Source organism: Pogona vitticeps, chromosome 5 (assembly GCF_051106095.1).
Source record: "Pogona vitticeps strain Pit_001003342236 chromosome 5, PviZW2.1, whole genome shotgun sequence".
In the NCBI taxonomy this organism is placed as follows: domain Eukaryota; kingdom Metazoa; phylum Chordata; class Lepidosauria; order Squamata; family Agamidae; genus Pogona; species Pogona vitticeps.
In genome coordinates this window covers 29,911,345-29,933,063 of record NC_135787.1, presented here as the reverse complement: position 1 = coordinate 29,933,063, position 21,719 = coordinate 29,911,345, and the positions used below count along the sequence as shown (strand labels likewise).

Genomic DNA, 21,719 nt, shown 5'->3' with positions numbered 1-21,719 from the left:
ATCGTTTAACGATGTTCTCTATGGGGGATTTTCACTTAACGATGTCCGTTTTTGCTCATGTAACAGTGCCTTAAAATGTTTGAAACCTGTCCGTCCAATGCTTTTCAATGAGAGAGAAAAAAATTCACCAAAAATTAACGAAGACTCAGAACAACACCAAATTAAGTTTGCATACATTACACAAGGTGGACTAACGATTGCAAGCATTTAAAACAGGTTTCAAACAGTTTAAGACACTTTTACATGAGCGAAAACAGACATTGCAAAGCCATTCAAATGCACTGAGTCGGCTTCAATGCATTTCAATTGGGGAACCGCGTTTCGCTCAACGATGTTTCCTATGGCGATTTTCGCTTAAGGACGGCAATCCGTTCCAATTGGAACGGATTAACCGGTTTTCAATGCATTCCTATGGGAAATGGTGTTTCGCTTAACGATGTTTTCACATAACGATTTTTAATGGAACCAATTAACATTGTTAAGTGAGGCACCACTGTATAAAGCAAAACTGCCTAGTCATGCTTGCATTTGTTACATTCATGCATATTTTACAGTATAAAATTTACAGTAACTGTACTGAGTGCTACAATTCACTACAGTGAACTGTTCTCACAGGGAGATTTTAACCACCATAGTTCAAGACTATTTCCAGTGAGATGCTCTCCTTTAAGATATCATGAAATTTCCAAAAAAATCTATAGAAAACAGTTTTCATCTCAGTCCCGAAATATGTTTTATTTTATAATTATTAAATACAAACTACATTAACCGAAGTGTTTATTCATATTATAAATGATACGCCACCTTTACAATGTGAGTAACAACCAAATGGCTGCAATCCTGTTGTAAAGTTATGCAAACAGTGTAACTTTTAGGTATACATAGACATGCATTAAGAAATCTCCATAGATTTTATTTGTTACATGCATGCGCATGCGACTCAGCATTCAACTGATAATATGTTAATGTACGGAAATCCATATTTAAAAGTTAGATGATTTGTGTAATTGCACAACAGGATTTCATCCTTTGTGCTGAGGTAAATAGCACACAGGTCACTCGAAGCAGTTTTAATCCACAGGTTAATACTCCCACATGAATAGGCCATGAAACATTAGGCAAAATCCTGCTGTGTTAAATTACACTGATGTAAATCAGGTCCCACACCAGAAATAATTACTGTACTTAAAACTAATTTAAATGTTTCTATCCCTCCCTCTCCCCACTTTCCTTTCTGTCTCCATTTTGCTGTGGAGAAGCCTCTAGGAGCCTTAACAAGAAAAAATAACCATCGGATCACTGCCATTAGTGGTCTGGTGGCAGTTTTTGACTATTAAAGGCATTCCCCTCCCCCGAGGTTCTCAATGGCTTTCCCAGTGCAAAAGGGGCCATTGGGCCCTTTCAGTTAAAGGTGACACATGTTTTTGTCTTTTTTGTTTTGTTTCTCTGGATTTTCCCTAATATGCTTGCACATACTAGCACAGACAACAGATCTGTTTTGTGTCAGTGTAACTTTAGGCAAAAAACAGTCTGAAGCTCAACATCAAAAAAACCTAAGATCATGGCCACTGGTCCCATCACCTCCTGGCAAATAGAAGGGGAAGATATGGAGGCAGTGACCAATTTCACTTTCTTCGCCTCCATGATCACTGCAGATGGTGACAGCAGCCCCAAAATTAAAAGACACCTGCTTCTTGGGAGGAAAGTAATGACAAACCTCGATAGCATCTTAAAAAGCAGAGACATCACCTTGGCGACAAATGTCTGCATAGTCAAAGCTATGGTTTTCCCTGTAGTGATGTACGGAAGTGAGAGCTGGACCATAAAGAAAGCTGACCGCCAAAAAATTGATGCTTTTGAATTGTGGTATTGGAGGAGGCTCTTGAGAGTCCCTGGACTGCAAGGAGAACAAACCTATCCATTCTAAAGGAATGGAAGGACAGATCCTGAAGCTGAGGCTCCAATACTTTGGAGAAGAGAAGACTCCCTGGGAAAGACCCTGATGTTGGGAAGTGTGAAGGCAGGAGGAGAAGGGGATGACAGAGGACGAGACAGTTGGACAGTGTCATCGAAGCGACCAACATGAATTTAACCCAACTCCGGGAGGCAGTGGAAGACAGGAGGCCTGGCGTGCTCTGGTCCATGGGTCATGAAGAGTCAGGCACGACTAAAAGACTGAACAACAACAACTTTAGGCAAGAAGATTTTGTCCATTGTAATCTAGTCACTGTCAGTGTGTTGTAGTTTTGTCTTTACAGTTCGGGATTTACTGTGAATTTTATTATCTGTTTATCGGCTACCAGGAATGGCAAAACAAGAAAGTTGCAGAACACCTGCTTCCCATGTACTCTTTCCTATATACAGGTGGATATATTTCTGTCTCTTTATCAGTACCTAAGAAGAAATGCTGCCTGCAGTTTGAATACTGCCGGTATGTATTATTTTTAAATATCTCCTGAAGCTACCATATAATTTATATTTTTCTTCAAAAAAATTCTTCATTGTTTTATTAGGAATCTAATTGCTCTATGCATTTTGTGTAATTCTCTCCTCAAAGACTTAACAGAGTTGAATAAAGCAAGCTCTAAAAGGTAAAGGTTCCCCTTGACAATTTTTGTCCAGTCGTGTCCGACTTTAGGGGGCGGCGCTCATCCCGCTCTTCAAGCCATAGAGCCAGCGTTTTGTCCGAAGACAATCTTTCCGTGGTCACATGGCCAGTGTGATTTAGACACGGAACGCTGTTTACCTTCCCACCGAGATGGTACCTATTTATATACTCGCATTTGCATGCTTTCGAACCGCTAGGTTGGCGGGAAAAGCAAGCTCTACTAGGAACTATTCTACTTGTCGATCTGAATCCTGACTGTTCCCCAGCTCCATGATGTACAAGAACAAGTGAATGTTTATCTGATATGGGGGTGCTCACCACTTTGGTCCATGTGCTCATAGTCTCAAGATTAGACTACTGTAATGCGCTCTATATAGGGCTGCCTTTGTGATTGACGCGGAAACTTCAGATGGTACAAAATGCCATGGCCAGACTTCTAACTGGGGTGAAGAGGCACCCACATATTTCCGTCACACTGGCCGCCCTGCATTGGTTGCCCATTCGTTTCCGCGTTGATTTCAAAGTTTTTATGATTACTTAAAAAGCCCTAAACAATTTAGGACCTCGATATCTGGCAGAGCGCCTTCTCCCACCCACTGCAAGAGACATTCATTCTAGCTAGGTCGGGTAACTGAGGGGCCTAATGCTGAGAGAGGCTCGGAAGGAAAGAACGAGGAACCTGGCCTTTTCAGCAGTGGCCCCTTGCCTCTGGAAAAACATGCCTGTAGAGATCCACCTGGCTCCCTTTCTGGGTGTCTTTAGAAATAAACTTAAGACATGGTTATTCAGGCAGGCTTTCCCTCCTGCTGCATCTTAACATTTACATTTTTACATCTTGGATTTTTACGTATTTATTGGTTCTATTGTTTTTAAATTTTGTAATGCTGCCCAGACTAGACCCAATCTGGTGTATAAATCTAATAAAATTTTTAAAATTCTTAAATTAAAAACAAAAAAAAATCACTAATATTTTGTTGATGAATCCATACAAGTTTTATTTTCTATTTGTCATTAACCACTGGTACCCTTGTCTTTGTTCTTTCCACAAGTTTGGTGTTTATATTGTCATCTTTTTCTAAAGGGAAAAATTAATTTGGGAAGGTCAGGCAATTGAAACACATTTGGCATTTAGAAATAAATTATATGTAATAGCCAAATAGTGGTGGCTTTCCTCTTTCTTCTATTACTGCATATATTTCTGAGGGGCTGACATACTCTTTGCTGTTTAACAGCTACAAGAAAAGTGTCAAAAGTAGTGTGTCAATCTATGCACAACATTCATAAATGTGACTAAAGCTTCTGAAATGGTGAACACAGGACTATGGAAAAATCATGAAGAAACCTCATGTCACTCATATTGTTCATGAATTCTTTGACTGTATGCAAGCTCATGCTATTGACAATGGTATCTTCTCTGATCCATTCTGAATCAAATCAACCCTGAGTGCTCACTGGAAGGACAGATCCTGAAGCTGAGGCTCCAGTACTTTGGCCATCTCATTAGAAGAGAAGACTCCCTGGAAAAGACCCTGATGTTGGGAAAGTGTGAAGGCAAGAGGAGAAGGGGATGACAGAGGACAAGATGGATGGACAGTGCCATCGAAGCTACCAACATAAATTTCACCAAACTCTGGCAGTGGAAGACAGGAGGGCCTGGCGTGCTCTGGTCCATGGGGTCACAAAGAGTCAGACATGACTCGACTAAACAACAAAAAATACCTGCAAAATAATGTATCTTATCTACAGGCACTGATTTTAATAATCAAATTGATTTAAATTAGGATGGATTTCATATAATTCAAATTGATTTAATGACAATGTATATCATGATTTAAAACAAAGAAAAGTATTTTTAAAATTTAAATCATGATTTACACGGTGATTTAAATCAATCTGTCTTTTTAAAAAATTACTAATTATTTTACACCCTGATTTAAATAATTTAAATTTAAAAAATCATTTTAACATTTAAAGCAAATCCAGTTTTTAAATGTAAATCATGAGTTTAAATAAATATGATTTAAATCAAATCCACCCCATTTACAGGGGTTGATTTCATACACCCGCATATAGTGCTATATCTACATGTTTGTCATGTGCAGATTTGTACCACAAGCATATTCAGCAGCAGGAAACATAGGGCAAAAGCTGACATTCACCTAGTTTGGGACTGACTCCCCACAGCCAGTTCCAGAAATTTTTAATAGGTTATTCCTGGCAGTCACTTTATGCTTGATGTTTTTAACATGTAAATGTCTGGTCCAATGCAATACCTAAATATTTAGAGAGTAACAATACTCTAGCTGTGCATTCATACCCACAGGTTTCTTGTACTTTACTTGCAGTTTCTCTGTTTCTTAGGTGAAAAGCACAATCATAGGTTTTTAAGAGATAAGGTTTTAGTACAGTTTCTATAGTATGTTATCCAAGCTTCTAATGCAGTGGTAAGTTGGCATTCCACATTTTTGAAATTATCACTCTGAGCAGATACAGTTAGGTCATTAGCATTATTTTTTTTCTGTATTTGTAATTACAGGTTGATTATTTGTGCATATGGCAAAAAGCAGAAACAATACACTACTCAGAAGTAGGCCATTCAACAACTTTGTCTTCATTGAAATTCAACAAAAAATCTATACTTCTAAAGGAGGGTAGTGACAATCTTTACAGTCTACAATCATGAGTAATATGGTACAGTTTATTATGGTACAGTATATTGTAAGCAGATGTTATGACCAAGGTTCCCTCTAAGCTGTGCATGTGTGACTCTGCCTCCCTCCGTGCAGCTCTCTTTCTTCGTGCAGCGATCACGTTCAAACCCTTTGATTCCAGTCACAATGGAACCCTGAGTGTGGGGGGTGGAGTTGAACATGCATGCAGGGGTGAAGTCACATGAGAGAGAGGCGGAGCCCTGCCCAGAAGGGCTGAAAATTAAAGGGTACATTGGTTATGTCAATAAAGGTCGCTACTATAAACCATCCTCTTTATGCTGAACTATATTTAGGACCTGAGCTGTACAATTCTTACAAGATCTAAAGCCTACTGACGAGGAATAGGAAAGAGTTCAACTTGGTATTAAATGATTCAATATCAGTCTTTCAAACACTTCACATAAATGACAGATTATATGTCTGTAAGTTCTTTTTCTGGGTTAATATAGCAGTAACATGGGTCTTCTGCCATATGTCTGAGATCTGACTATTCTTAAGACTTTTATTTTTTTAAAAAGCCAATCTTTCACTTTTGGTCCAAGTTCCTTATCTGCTTTATTCAAAAGTCATTTAGTCTCGCAGCTTTACCATTTTTGCATTTCCTAACTGCTTCTTTCAACTCTATTAATTCATTTGACTAATATTACTCCTCTTACTGGATTTTTTTTTTCTTATTCACTTGTTGACCAGGTTTACCATGAAGGAGGAGCTAATATAGTATCTGGTTGAGGGAGGCACTGACATATGTTGGATTATTATTAAGGCAGTTACCGTAAGAAGGCTCCATGTTTTCTTGCTGCTTGTGGACATAATCAAGCTCTTCTAGAATATTTAATCAATGATTTGCCTTATTTTGATTGGGGTGCTAATAACTTCACATACAGCTTAAAACAAATCTTCAGTAAAAGGACCTTTCAAGACACAGGAGTACTTCTGAATTGCGGCCACAAACTTATCATAACTTCCTGGCAGAGGACTGATCTCTGTTACAGCATTATCAAAAATTACTGGACATATTTTCCAGTCAGCCTTTTAAAAATTATATCTTGTGCAAAATGGCACTGTTTTAGGATGAGCTCCTGAAAAGATCTGGCAGACATCTATACTGGGTGTTTAGTACTGGGGCAGTCATGTTCTTAATACACTGATGGTGCTATGTTCTCACTAGCTATTATCAGGTCGGGAGAATAACCAATTTACCATCTACCACTGCTAAACAAAGGAAGTAATCTGGGGTCATGTATAAGAGTCAAACAGTTATTCTTCTCATTCAACCACAGCTTCACCATTTTTGCATTCATTTTCATACCCCCTGTATGATCACTATATCATAAATATAGTGATTGTGAGAATGGCTGATGGTCGGATTCCAAAAGATCTCCTGTATGGAGAATTAGTGAAGGATAAGTTACCCAGAGAGAGACAACAGCTGCGATACAAGGATATCTGTAAGTGGTATCTGAAGGCCTTAGGAATGGACCTCAACAGATGGGAAATCTTGACATCTGAGTGTTCAGCCTGGAGGCAGGTGGTATTATTGTTGTTCCTTAGTCATTAAGTTGTGTCCAACTCTTCGTGACTCCATGGACCAAAGCACGCCAGGCTCTCCTGTCTCCCACTGCCTCCCAGAGTTAGGTCAAATTCATGTTAGTAGCTTTGATGACACTGTTCAACCATCTGATCCTCTGTCATCCCCTTCTCCTGCCTTCACACTTTCCCAAATTCAGGGTCTTTTCCAGGGAGTCTTCTCTTCTCATGAAATGGCCAAAGTATTGGAGCCTCAGCTTTAGAATCTGTCCTTTCAGTGAGCACTCAGGGTTGATTTCCTTCAAAATGGATACCGTGTTTCCCCGATAATAAGACACTGTCTTATTATTTTTTGGAGACAGAAAAACACCAGAGGGCTTATTTTCAAGGGAGGGCTTATTTTAATGAACATTGACAGCCATTTCGGCTGTTCCGGTGGCCATTTAAACCCAAAAATGGTGGGGGAGGAGGAGGAGCCACCGCCGCCGCCAGAGTGATGCGGGGCGCGCTGGCCGGGCAGGCGGGCAGGCAGTCGGGAGGGAAGAGGCACACGCGCACTCGCCCGGCCACCCCCCTTTCCCTCTTCCTCCCTCCCGACTGCCTGCCCGCCTGCTTTCCTCCCGGCGGCGGCAGGAGGAGGAAGAGGAGGAGGGAATGCGGGGGTGAAGGTTGGCCGGGCGAGTGCGCGACCGCCGCTTCCCTCCCTCCCAACCGCCGCCGGGAGAAACGCTCGCTCGACGGGCCACCCCCCTTTTCCCTCCTCCTCCTGCTGCCGCCCCCCCAAAGCCTCTTCCCGGGGCCCCATCTTATACGGCCGGTCGTGTTATATGCCGGCATATACGGTAGGGCTTATTTGCTGGGGAGGGCTTATTTTAGAGGAATGTTACACAGGAAGGGGAGGGCTTATTTTCGGGATAGGTCTTATTATCGGGGAAACACGGTAGGTTTGTTCTCCTTGCAGTCCAGGGGACTCTCAAGAGCCTCTTCCAGCACCACAATTCAAAGGCATCAATTCTTCGGCGGTCAGCCTTCTTTATGGTCCAGCTCTCCCTTCCATACATTGCTACTGGAAAAACCATAGCTTTGACTATGCAGACCTTTCTTGGCAAGGTGATGTCTATGCTTTTTGTTATGCTATCTACGTTTGTCATCACTTTCCTCCCAAGAAGCAGGTGTCTTTTAATTTTGAGGCTGCTGTCCCCATCTGCAGTGATCATGGAGCCCAAGAAAGTGAACTCGGTCACTGCCTCCATATCTTGCCCTTCTATTTGCCAGGAGGTGATGGGACCAGTGACCATGATCTCAGTTTTTTTATGTTGAGCTTCAGATCATTTTTTGCACTCTCCTCTTTCACCCTCATTAAGAGGTTCTTTAATTCCTCCTCACTTTCTGCCATCAGAGTGGAATTGTCTGCATATCTGAGGTTATTGATATTTCTTCCAGCAACCTTATTTCCAGCTTGGGATTCATCCAGTCCAGCCTTTCGCATGATGTACAGTGGGGTCTTGACTTAAGAACAGCTTGAGTTAAGAACATTTTGACTTAAGAACCGCTGTCAGAGGAAAATATTGACTTGACTTAAGTACTTAGATTTGAGTTAAGAACTAAAAAAAAACCACGTGGGAGACAGGGAAAGTGCAAAATGTGAACTTTCAGTTAACGGTTGGCCAGTGAAAAGGGTGCCTGTCCGCTTCCTCACTCCTCCCAGCGTTTAGAGAGTGGATTGGGAGTCTTCAGACTGCCTGGTACTGCCTGGACTGTATTTTCCCTGCCTTCCCTGAACCTTTCTTGACCTAAGAAAAAAAGAAACAAAATATCCCCCTCTAGTGGTCGAAGGCAGAATAGCAGCTTCCCATTAGTTTCTATGGACAGAAAAGAACAGATACGGATCAAATGGTTTTCAATGCATTCCTATGGGAAACACAGATTTGACTTGAGAACTTTTTGACTTGAGAACTGCCTTCCAATACGGATTAAGTTCTCAAGTCAAGACCCCACTGTATTCTGCATATAAGTTAAATAAGCAGGGAGACAATATACAGCTGTGTCGTACTCCTTTCCCAATTTTGAACCAATCAGTTGTTCCATATCCAGTTCTAACTGTTGCTTCCTGTCCCATGTATAGGCTTCTCAGGAGATAGATAAGGTGGTCAGGCGCTCCCAGTTCTTTAAGGACTTGCCATAGTTTGCTGTGGTCCACACAGTCAAAGGCTTTTGCATAGTCAATGAAACAAAAGTAGATGTTTTTCTGGAACTCTCTGGCTTTCTCCATAATCCAGCAGATGTTAGCAATTCGGTCTCTAGTTCCTCTGCCCCTTCGAAATCCAGCTTGTTCTCAGTTCACATACTGCTGAAACTTACCTTGGAGGATTTGGGGCATAACCTTGCTAGCCTGTGAAACGAGTGCAACTGTATGGTAGTTGGAGCATTCTTTGGCACTGCCCTTCTTTGGGATTAGACTGATCTTTTCCAATCCTCTCGCCACTGCTGAGTTTTCAAAACTTGCTGGCATAGAGTGTAGCACCTTAACAGTGTCATCTTTTAAGATTTTAAATAGTTCCACTGGAATGCCATCACCTCCACTGGCCTTGTTAGCCATGCTTTCTAAGGCCCACTTGACTTCACTCTCCAGGATGTCTGGCTCAAGGTCAGCAAGCACACTATCTGAGTTGTCTGGGATATCCAAATCTTTCTAGTATAATTCCTCTGTGTATTCTTGCCACCTCTTCTTGATGTCTTCTGCTTCTGTTAGGTCCCTCCCATTTTTGTCCTTTATCATGTCCATCTTTGCACAAACAGTTCCTTTAATATCTCCAATTTTCTTAAACAGATCTCTGGTTTTCCCCTTTCTATTATTTTCATCTACAGTATTTATTTGCACTGTTCGTTTAAGAAGGCCCTCTTGTCTCTCCTTGCTATTCTTTGGAAGTCTGCATTCCAGTTTATGTAACTTTCCCTATCTCCCTTGCATTTTGTTTCCATTCTCCTCTCTGCTATTTCTAGTTGGACAGCCACTTTGCTTTCTTGCATTTCCTTTTCTTTGGGATGGTTTTTCTTGCTGTCTCCTGTACAATGTCACGAGCCTCTATCCAAAGTTCTTCAGGCACTCTGTCCACCAAATCTAGTTCCTTAAATCTGTTCTTCACTTCCACTGTGTATTCATAAGGGATTTGGTTTAGATTATACCTGACTAGCCCAGCGGTTTTTCCTACTTTTTTTCAGTTTAAGCTTGCATTTTGCTATAAGAAGCTGATGATCAGAGCCACAGTCAGCTCCAGGTCTTATTTTTGTTGACTGAATAGAGCTTCTCCGTCTTTGGGTGCAGAGAATATAATCAATCTGTTCTCAGTATTGCCCGTCTGGTGATGTCCATGTGTAGAGTCGCCTCTTGTGTTGTTGGAAAAGAGTGTTTGTGATGACCAGCTTGTTCTCTCGACAACACTCTATTAGCCTTTGCCCTCCTTCATTTTGAACTCCAAGGCCAAACGTACCTGTTGTTCCTTTTATCTCTTGACTTCCTAGATTAGCATTCGAATCTCCTATAATGAGAAGAACATCTTTCTTTGGTGTCAGTTCTAGAAGGTTTTGTAAGTCTTCATAGAACTGGTCAATTTCAGCCTCTTCAGCACTGGTGGTTGGTGCATAAACCAGGATTACTGTGATGTTGAAAGGTCTCCCTTGGATTCATATTGAAATCATTTATCATTTTTGAGATTATATCCCAGTACAGCTTTTCCCACTCTTTTATTGATTATGAGGGCTACTCCTGTCCTTCTATGGGCTTCTTGCCCACAATAGTAATCAGGATAATCGTCTGAATTGAATTTGCCCATTCCTGTCCATTTTAGTTCACTCACGCCCAGGATGTCAATGTTTATTCTTGCCATCTCCTGTTTGACCACATCCAGTTTAACAAGGTTCATAGATCTTACATTCCGGGTTCCCATGCAGTATTTTTCTTTGTAGCATCAGACTTTCCTTTCACTTCCACGCTTCCCTGCAGCTGAGTATTCTTTTGGCCAGCCGCTTCATTAGCTCTGGAGCTACTTGTCCTTATCTTCTGCTCTTCCTCAGTAGCATGTTGGACACCTTCCGACCTGAGGGGCTCATGTTCCAGAGTCGTATGTTTTAGCCTTTTGTTTCTGTCCATGGAGTTTTCTTGGCAAAGATTTTTAAGAGGCACTTGTTCAGGACGCAGAGGCAAAGAGGCCGTTCCGAAACCAGCAAAATCAGGTAACTAGACAGGGGACAGATTGTACAGTGGTGCCTCGCATAGTGACGATAATCGGTGCAGCAAAAATCACTGCAAAGCGATTTTGTCGCTATGTGATATTAAAAAGTCCACAGGAATGCATTGAAACCCCTTCAATGCGTTCCCATGGGCTTCAGACTCACCTTTAAGCGAAAATCCTCCATACGGCGGCCATTTTCGCTGCCCGGTAAGCGAGGAATCCGTCCCAGAAAACAACGGGCGGCCATTTTTTTACCCAGTGGCCATTTTGGAACTGCCAATCAGCTGTTGAAAAATCATCGCTTCGTGATGATTGGTAAGTGAAACAGGGTACCGATCATCGCAAAGTGATTTTTCCCCATAGGGAACATCAGAAAGCGATAGCAAAAAGTTAATCGCTATGCAATTTTGTCGTTAAACGGGGCACCCGTTAAGCGAGGCATCACTGTATTTGTCTTCAGTGTGGAAGGGATTGTCACTCTCGTCTTGGCCTTCTCAGCCACACTAGATGCTGTTCCAAGACCTCTATTCAGAGCATGTTACCATACTCTCTTGAGACTGAAGCCTACTAAAAATTAATTAATATAAATAATTATCATTCATTATTATACATCTTATTTCTCAGCATTGCTGGTGCTTGGGGTGGACCAAAGGTTCAAATCTAAACACTGAGTCAAGCCCTAAAATTTTGCAGGTGACATGTTTGCAAAATTACTGATTTCTGGATTTCAGGAAGCAAATTAGCAGATATTGGCAACTGTTTTGAATGGGTAAGCAAATATTTTGGTATGACTTGGACTGCTGAAATTACTATGGAGATGAGGGCAGGCTGATCTTGTTTCCATATTCTTTTAATTTCTTGCCTTAACGCTTGGTACTTCACAATTTTTCTACTTTCCATACTTTTGGGGTTACTTGTTGAAACTCCAAATTGTAAAAGGTATATTTTATTTTGTTCTTTACCCAAAAGTATAATATTCAGCTTATTAAACCAACTATTTTATTAGTGATAACTTACTTGTTAGCTGCATTTATTTCTCTGAATATCAGGTCATTCCCAAGGACCATTCCTTACAATGTGTGCTGTTCTAAATAAGATAAGTCTTCTACAATTGCTGTTTAATGATTTCATTTATGTCTAATACGAAGACGGTTTTCTAGGTAATTTTCATTTCACCTAAAACACCAGTTACAGTTGGGACAATTTTAGTTTTCTTTTGCCACAATTACTTGATCGCAACTGGAAAGTCTTTTCAAATTGGAAAGCAATCTTTTCAAATTCCCTTTCTATTCTAATATCCTAAGGTACTGCCACATCTACTTTCCAGAACAGCTTCCTTTCCATAATTATAAAATAAGGTGTGTTGTGAGCCAAATGTTTATCACTTTGAATCTGAACCTTCCATAATATTTGGACTTCTCTGTTTCTAACAACTTTCTCAGTTTTGTGGTCCCATCAGTTTTTGGTCACAGAATATTGTATTTCTTACAGACATTCCAATGCACCATTGCGGCAACTTTATCACATATTTCCAAATAATCTGTTTGCAGATTCTTTTTGTGATCACAGATGATGATGATGGTGATATTAAAAAAGGGAACAAATAAGTTGTCAGAATGGAAAATGGTTATAATTTTGAAAATTGACAGAATCTAATGTAAATCCTACTAAAATAGACATGTATGGAACTTGTTAGGCCCAACTGACATACATCTGATGGGTCTACTCTAGCCAGGACCAATGTTCAGAATTATTCTTATTTTATTCTGCTAGCATTCAAAGCAGTTCAGTATATTTGACAGACAGTTGATTCTGGATTGTTAAAAGGAAACAGTGCACAAAATGAATAAACAAAGAATTTCCTGCTACATTATATAAATGGCTTAGACATATATGCTTATAATAACTGAATGGAATAGCCATATTCCAGAAGCTAGACAGCTGTAAATACCAATAATCGAGAAGGAAATAACATGGAAGAATTACTATCTTCATGCATGTTTGTATGCTTCCAGGAAACACCTGGCAGACTTCAGAAAACAGGATGTCAAACTAGACAAATGCTTCTTCTAATTCTTCGGTCTCATATTCTTAGCTAATAATGACAAACTCATTGCAACATCAGGTGATTACAACTGGGATCATCACAAGGTCAGCCATCATCACTATCACCACTACTCCACAAAACGGCAAAGATCTTATGAGATCACCTGACTCAATGCTCCCAGTTATAAGATTTACAAAGAAGAGTTGCTATTTTTGGTTACCCATTCAAAACAATTGCCAATAGCTGGTGATTTGCTTCCTGAAATCTAGAAGAGTTCTATTACAAAGAGACTGAAACAGCCATGTTCAACCAAAACTCAGTGTTATATTTTGAAGTAGACTGGCTTGCCATCTCTCTGTCCCTCCCATATTCCTCAATGTAAAAAGTCATACTTGGGAATGTTCTGGTATTTTCTTAAATTTCCTTTTAAAGTTTCAATTTTTCAACCACATTTTAATTAGTTAAAGTCTATAGCACTGATGCCTTCTAAACTCTGACATCTATAAAATTTAGTTTATAAGATTTTGAAGACATTGATCTTTCTAAATGAGCGAAGCTGGCACACTGAGCAGGATGATTTACGCATGCTAAATTAAAAATATTATTTATGATTGAGTATTATATATTATTCCCATATTTAGTGTCTTACTTTACTTCGCTGAACAAATATGGATGCAAAGTGTCAAGAATAAGTGATCACTTAAGTTGTATTACAGCTATAACCTCAAAGTAATATATTTTAAATGCAATATGATAATGACAATGCTGTTAAGATTTTAAGCTTAACAAATATTTATGGGAATTCCATGGTTCAAAAACACTTGGAATGTTTGCTTTCATATTTCAGAAATGAATTAGGTTTATTATATCATTAATAACTCTACACTAGTAGATAGTAAACCTAAAAACATTTTGAAGCCCCTTGTAATAAGATGTAGGCATTTAAGATCAAAATACTGGTATTCTTTTTACATAATATACAGAGCTAGAAATAGTCAGCACTCTTAGTTTGTCATTTTCAAGTATGTGTATCAAGGTTGGTATAATTAGGCAGAATGAGGCAGCCACCTAAAGTAACTAATTTGAAGAGTGAGGCGAAGGCAGTAAATGGTTGCTTATTGTTATTACTGCATTGTATTTTTTTTGAGGAGTAAGGATTCATAGTACCAGACAGCTTGACTCAAGAGTAAAAACTGGCATTCCCTTGATTGGCAATAAGAAGAATGCACTGAGTCAGTCCTGCTGTGAATTTTTCTTGCCTGAACAATCCTAAACATCTAATTCAAAGTGGACTGTTTGAAAAGTATAAAATACTCCAGCTGTTCTAAATAACTCATGAAACGTCTGTCAACCTTTTCTTTCTCTTCAGTACTGAAATTAACTTGTTTTAATAGCTTAGAAAATAAAGCTAACACCATCTACCCTGTTTCCCCGAAAATAAGACCTAACCTGAAAATAAGCCCTAGTATGATTTTTCAGCATGCTCGTAATATAAACCCTACCCCAAAAATAAGCCCCAGTTAAGTGAAACCCTGCTCTCCACCACTGTGCAGCAACCAGATGACATGACCGTATTTGAATAAATGTAGATTGTTGTACTTGAAAAAAACAAAACATCCCTAGCCGTAATCCTAGCACTAACGTGTTTTTGGAGCAAAAATTAATATAAGACCCTGTCTTATTTTCAGGAAAACATGGTACAAATCATCTAACACAGTGGTTCTTAACGTGGGCAATAATGCCCCCCAGGGGGCGATTTCATTTTTCAGGGGGGCGATAGAACGAAAAGGGGCAGTGTGGGGGCGCTGGAGCAGAAGGGGGGCGGTAGGGGGGCCCTGGAGCAAGCCAAACCTGTTAAGATGGCTGCAGCCTTTTTACAGTGTGCATGAATATATATTTTCCTCCAATCTTAATTTAGTTTCAGAGTTTTTGTCTTGAAATTTTTAGTTCCTGCATTGTGGTTTGTTTTTATGCCCTTTTTATATTTCTTTTTGCGTCTTAAAATTCACTTGCAACTAAATCATTAAATGTTTTTGGGGCATTTCATTTTCTTAGAATTGAATTTTGTTTTCAGGGGTCACTGGATTTAAGTGTAATAAATAAATAAATAAATAAATAAATAAATAAATAAGAAAGATATCACCGCGGGGAGGGGGGCGATGATAACTTCCTCAATGGCTCAAGGGGGCGTTTCTTTCAAAAAGGTTAAAAACCACTGATCTAACATTCTCAAATTCATGAACTACATTCAGTACAATAGATTTGAAATCTATTAAAGACACCACAAATTTCCATAACTTTCTGTTTTGGGGGTAAGAATGGCATGTTCGTTGCTGGAGAGACCAATAAACAAGGAGCTGTAAATAGTTTTTATATATTCACAAAAGTCAGCTGTTACAAACTGAAAATACTGAACATCTAAGTTAACAGTAACTTACATTTGTTTTTTCAAGGCGAATGTGATGGTTACTGTACATGCAACAATCCTGATATTCAATACCAACTGGAAAAAATCCAGTTGGCACAGAAATTAGAAGCTCATTTCTATGGATATGTGTACGAAACCTATGATTCTAGTCTCCAAGATTGCTATATAAATGGGAATATTCCGAACATCCTTCAGAATTATAAGTACAGTAAAGAGTTTCTACTTCTTACACCATTAATAGTCCAAAGATTTCCCAAAACACTGATTATATCAAGTGTTTTCCTTTCTAATTTGCAAATGCGTCCATGCTGCACAGACCAAGGGGCACTGCTGTCAACTTGCTTAAGCTACTTTATTTAATGCAGGATATGAACTATTTTGACTTAGAAAACCAATTGCTATAACACATTTTTTCAACTGACATTATAGATTGTCAAGTGAAAAATCTACGGTAATAAGTTACACTGAAATCTATTTATTTATTTAACAAAAATTTCCATTCTGTTCCTATGTGAACAAGCTTGACACAATGACCAACTACACTCACAGGAAGAACTCCCACTGAACTCAAAGGGCTAATTTCCAAATAATTAGGTATAGGTCCAAGATATAATCTTGGCATGTTGACAAGGAAGCAATCATTCTAAGCCCACTGACCAGAATCCAACTGTTAGTCCCTGACAGAACTGACTCTTTGAAATATTTGAATATACAAAGTGTTTACACTATCATCCAAAACTGATTCAAGAGATCTCCTCTAGTTGAGATAGTTAACTAGATTTAGTCCAGTGAGACTAATAACTAAAAGTATACCTAATTGTCCTTTATAAGGCATTCTTAGTCTCACTTCTGAAAACGCCTTCATGCCCCAGTAGTTCTTAAGTACGCAATAATTCAAGTAAACTTGCATAAATCTGGAGCAGAAAGCAAAGCATTATACTACTCATACTGTCAATTTCTGGTCAAACCTTCCAGAAGAAAAAAATTTGCTTAAGAGAAGCAAAAATTTCATTGCAACAACTTATTTGTAAAAAGAGTTTTAAAAATAGTGAAAGTGGAGTAATTTAAGCACAGAATACAAAGTTTAAAATAATGGTTTATGTCCAGAACTTGAGCAAAAGGCACAGCCCTTCACTAGGAGAAGGCCTCTCTAAATTGTGCCAAGTTCCTCTCTCGCAGTGGTAGTCACCTGTGCAGTGGTAGTCACCTACATCATATTTTGGAAAGGGTGACTTTTAGCAAGTAGTGGAGAGGAACAGAAGAAGGCATGGCTCTTTGGACAGAAACTGATATTTATTCTCTATCTTACGTAACAGATCAGTCAAATTTTGAAGTATTTATTCTCAAGGCAGAGGCTTCACCATTCAAAAATTCCTTCTACCCACCCACCCAACTATGAAAATAAGCAATATTTCAAACTAAGAAAAATGTAATGCAAATGTGTATTTGTTTGGCATATATTTTCTCTGATTCTCAAAAATATGTAGGTTCAGAAGTAGTTTCACAACATAATTTTAAATACAAAGGGTAACATCTAACAGTTATCTACCTTTTGTTTCACAAAAATAAGAAAACAACTATCAACCTATACACATAATGTATATAATGTCAACTGCATTCTTAAACTATGCAAAGCAGGCAGTTTTTTTACTAGTTACTTAAAACAGTTCTAAGGCACAATGGATCTAATTTTCCTAAATGCACTTGGAAGAAAACACTTCAGTGTACTTATATACACCTCCTATCAGTGAGATTAGTAAAAATTCACTTCCATTATGATTTTATACAGTTAACTCTATGCATTCGCTACAGCCCCCTCATGTATTATATTTGCACAGTACTTCAGTTCTTAAGCTATTCTAGCCTTTTCGTTTCCTTCTCCCTAGATCCTGCATCTTAGCCTATACAGTATTGTAGCCAGTAACATTTCAAGCAGTAGAAATCTTATCACCACATACTAGTACTAACACTTTGTGTTCTGAAACAATGTTTAGAATAGGGTTCATATACAGTACTTCCCCTGAACATGCATGCAATGCCTAAGTTAATTTTTAACTTTATAGCTCAACACTTATGCTACTAGCCAAATATATAAAACAAAGTTTAGATGATTTAACATTACAGAATTTAGTACACCTCACTGGAATATCAAAACGAACTAACACAAGGCAAAGAATTAAACCAGTGGTATAAATCGACTGAAATATCTCCCACACATCCACATGCACAAATGGAAAATCAATCACTGGAAATTCTGCAGTATCTATACAATACCTCAACAGTCTTGAATGTTTTGAAAAACCTGTCTAATGTAGAAACTGGCAAGAAAACCGGACAACAACACTAACAACCCCCTCTGCCTTTGCAGACCTCTCAAACCTGGACTGTTCTTCACCCTAGGCGTGTTCTGTGAAAATCAGCAGTTAGATTACACTGAGTTCCTGCGTTTCCCCCCATTCAATGAACTGCCTTATAATAAAATAACCGGTTAATTAGGAATTGGACTTTCAGGAGAGGAGGGGGAAAGAATAATAAATAAATAAAACCCAAGAAATCCTGTGCTGGATTGGTGTAAGAGCCACTAGGCACCATGTCTACACTTCAAGAAGGCTGCAGATTAAAGAGCCGGAGATTGGGCAGCAGGGAGGAGGAAAAAGCTTTGTTATTGGATGTTTTATTTACTATTCTTGGGTTTTTATTGTTTTTATGTCATGTTGTAAGCCGCCTAGAGTGGTCGAATAGACCAGATGGGTCTATTCAAATAAATAAATCAAATAAATAAATAAAATAAGCGAGTTGTCATTTTGCCGAAACCTTTCTACAGCCAATAAACTGACCCAGAGCAGGAGGGGGAGAAAGCCTAAAGAAGTAAACGGGGGGGGGGGGGAGAATAAGACAGAACGGCTGCAGAAGGAATAGCTCGACAGAAGACCGGGCGCTAGGGTGGGATGGGTGTGTGTGTGTTTGTGTGTAAAAACAAAACGCCATGCCACCACACGCCTCCTTTCCTTCTATAGTCAACCCTCGCCCCCCTCCCGGAGGGCCCACAAGGCTCGGGTGAGAAGGGTGGATGCTTGTGTGTGTTTTGGGGTGGCTACCGCTTTGACCCACCACCCCGCCAAACACAAAACACACACACACACACACACACACTCGCCAGGCGGCCTCCAATAAAGAAGGGAAACGAGATTTTAGCCGGCACGACCGAGAGTCTTCTCTCAACCTCACCCCACCGAGTTTTAACCCTCAGGCACCTGCCGCCCTGAGGAAAAACATGCCGCGCCGGGAACTTCCTGGCTGAAGGGTGTGTGTGTGTGTTTGTGTGTATGTGCGGGCAGACGCAAGGAGGCCCCTTTCCCTCTCACTCGGGCTCTTCACCGACGGCTTTTCTGAAGCCCCAGGCGCTGTTGGGGCTCCCTTCCTCCGTCCCACAAGACCACACCAAGCCGCCGCTGCCTCCTTCTCCTCCAGCCCCTTCCTTCGCTGGCTCCTGCTGCCTCCATCGCTTCTCTCTTTACTTCAGGAGAAACAACGGCGCTTCGGGTCCAACGTGGAAAGTACACACCTCGCCGGCCAGGCAACCCACCTCAGTACGAGCCCTCCCTCCCTTCCTTCCCTCACCCCATTCCCCTTGAAGGGAACTTACCTCCGGTCCGACACTGCTGCGGTTGCTGCCACGCCAGCTGCTTTTACCCCATCCCGACCGCAACTCCGTCCCTCCGTCCGGCAAGCAAGCAGACTGTGCCTCCGGCAGGCAGGCAGGCAAGCGAGCTCCTTCCCCCGCCCACCGCCGCCGCCGCCGCCGTGCCATAGCCCCGCCCCCTCTCCCCGGAGTAACTTTCTTCCTGCCGCTCCGAGCGGCGCTCGCGCACCCTTTGCTCCTGGGGGGGGAGGAAAGGGGAGGGGTAAGGAGCGATGCAGCAGGAGGACAACAAACCCGGACAGTTCTCGCGCGGGTTGAGCGCGAGCCCGCGCCGGGGGGAGAGAGAGAGTGTGTCAGCTGACTGATGTGGGCGGGGGCAAACTCGTCTATCTGGAGCAAGCTCTTGCTAATTCGGATGACTTCAGAAGGCGAAGGAGAAGATGGGCTCCGATTGGAGGGAGAGGGAGGCCGTAGGGAACGTACGCTGAAAAGGATTGGAAGAGACGGGTTGTGATGTCATCGCAGGAGGAACCAATCCAAAAGCGAGTTTTTGCCCTCCTCCTCCTCCTCCTCCTCCTGGGTCTTATCATCCCGCAAGAGCCGTGCCCAAGGCTGGATTGGAATGTTGCCGGTGCTCGAGATGATGCAAAAGGAAACTACTTAAAAGGGGATGAAATCAACAGTCTCTTGGGCTGAGGATCTATTTTCCTTGAGTTCCTGTTTTACGATCGTCAGGCATGTTCTTTTTTCAGCAGACAACCAATCTCCCCACCCCGCCATGCTACTTTTTTTACTGTATTCAGAAATGTATGGGGCAAATCTTGCACCGCCTGGAATGCACTTGATACCTCAGTGGTTCGCACCCAAAATGCTTTATCTTTTTGTATTATAGGTAAAAACATTTTTTTTAAAAAAAGAGCAAGTTTTAAAAAGACAAAAACGTGGTGGCACCTTAAAGATGTAACTTAATTATTTTTAATGTGACCTCTCATGGACACATCCACTTTTTGTGACTTTATTCATCCTCCCTAGTCAAATCTGTTGCCACAGGGCACCTTGTCTGCTGAAGCCTCAGTGGTGTCACCTTGGCTAGTTGCTACTGAGGAGCCATCACCAGTTGTAGGGCAACAAGCGTGTAGCTCCTATGCCCTGTGGCAGTAGCATTAAATTTGACACTCCCTATTGCATGACAGTGACTGATCTCCAAAATGTCATGTCATCAACTCCCCTGTTTTTTCTCTTTTTTTAAACTGGAGAGGGCTGGAAGAACACTTACTTGAAACCCTGTAGACCCACTGAAGATATGATTCGATATTATGCAGAGTTCTATATATCTGCCTTCCTTCCTTAATTTTCTCCTCCTGGTGCTCAGAAGAGGAAACACAATTGGAGTCACACCCTCTGACCTGTAAAGCCTGGCCTCAAATTAAGCTGCATAAAATGTGGTTTCTTTATCATAGTCAATGGTGACATCATGGAATATTTGTGGGCTTTCTAGTGACACAGATGATGCAATTGAACTACTGAATGGTTGCAAAACAAGCAAAAAAAAAATTGAGGGAAATAAGATTAGTGTGGCTGAGAAATCAAGGCCCGGGGGCAGTAAGAACTGTAGAAGGTATGTTGAATTTCAGGGTGTCCAAAGAGTTGAAGCTGGATGTGGAGTGCATCAAGGAAGAGTGCAAAGTATGCTGCCATGGAGTTATGAATCAGAAATCAAAGAAAAGAGCAGTTGGAGGCAGCAGGAAGTAATTGCGGTGAGGCATACGAAGAATTCAAGATCTTAAAAGGAGAAATAAATGAGGAAGATTGCTGTGGAAACACTCATAGGCCTTAAAGAAAGAGGAAATTATTGCTGAAATGTGAAGGAAGGAGAGAAAAACCTGGAGAGGCATGGAGTATTGTGGCCAGTTCTGGGCAGCACAGTTTAACAAGCATATTGAGAAGGAACATGTCTAGAGGAGGCAACTAGAATGGTAAAAGGTTCAAAACCTAAACCCTGAGAGGAAACGTTGAGAAAACCTGGCAAGTTCGGCCTGGAGAAAGAAAGATTGAGAGACAGTATGATAGCTGTGTTCAAGTACTGTATTTGAAGTATTTGCAAGATGAAGCAAGCTTGGTTTTTGCAGCTCAAAAGGTTAGGACCGGAAGTAATTATTCCAAGTTTCAAGAAAAATTGCTCACAATGGGAGCAACATGATGGTGGAATCAACTGGCTCAGGTGGTAGTGGGTGGACATTTCATACCTCAGGAAGAATGCAAACCTTTCTGAAGTAATACATATGAATATTGTTACAACCAAATATATATGGTCATTTTAAATAATAATAATTAATAATTGATGTCAAGTCAATTCTTACTTATGACAACCCTTTGCCAGGGTTTCCTAAGAATAAGGTGGTTTGCCAGTCCCTTCTTCTGGTGATTTATAAATACATATTTGTTTCAGCTCTGAAGATAATATTCATGAACTGCTGGATAGCTTAGTGGTTTAGGTATGGTTCGGGGTTCAATTCCTCACTG

The 21,719-nt window shown here is 40.6% G+C and overlaps 1 protein-coding gene across 1 annotated transcript in view; it reads right to left on the bottom strand.

Annotated features, from left to right (window-relative positions):
- Nucleotides 1-19,342, bottom strand: part of USP53 (ubiquitin specific peptidase 53) — a 43,757-nt gene extending 24,415 nt beyond the window's left edge. Inside the window, exon 1 of the mRNA XM_020781446.3 lies at nucleotides 19,200-19,342. The gene's annotated coding sequence lies outside the window, so the exon portion shown is untranslated. The remainder of the gene's footprint in view (nucleotides 1-19,199) is intronic.
- Nucleotides 19,343-21,719: the final 2,377 nt, after the last annotated feature.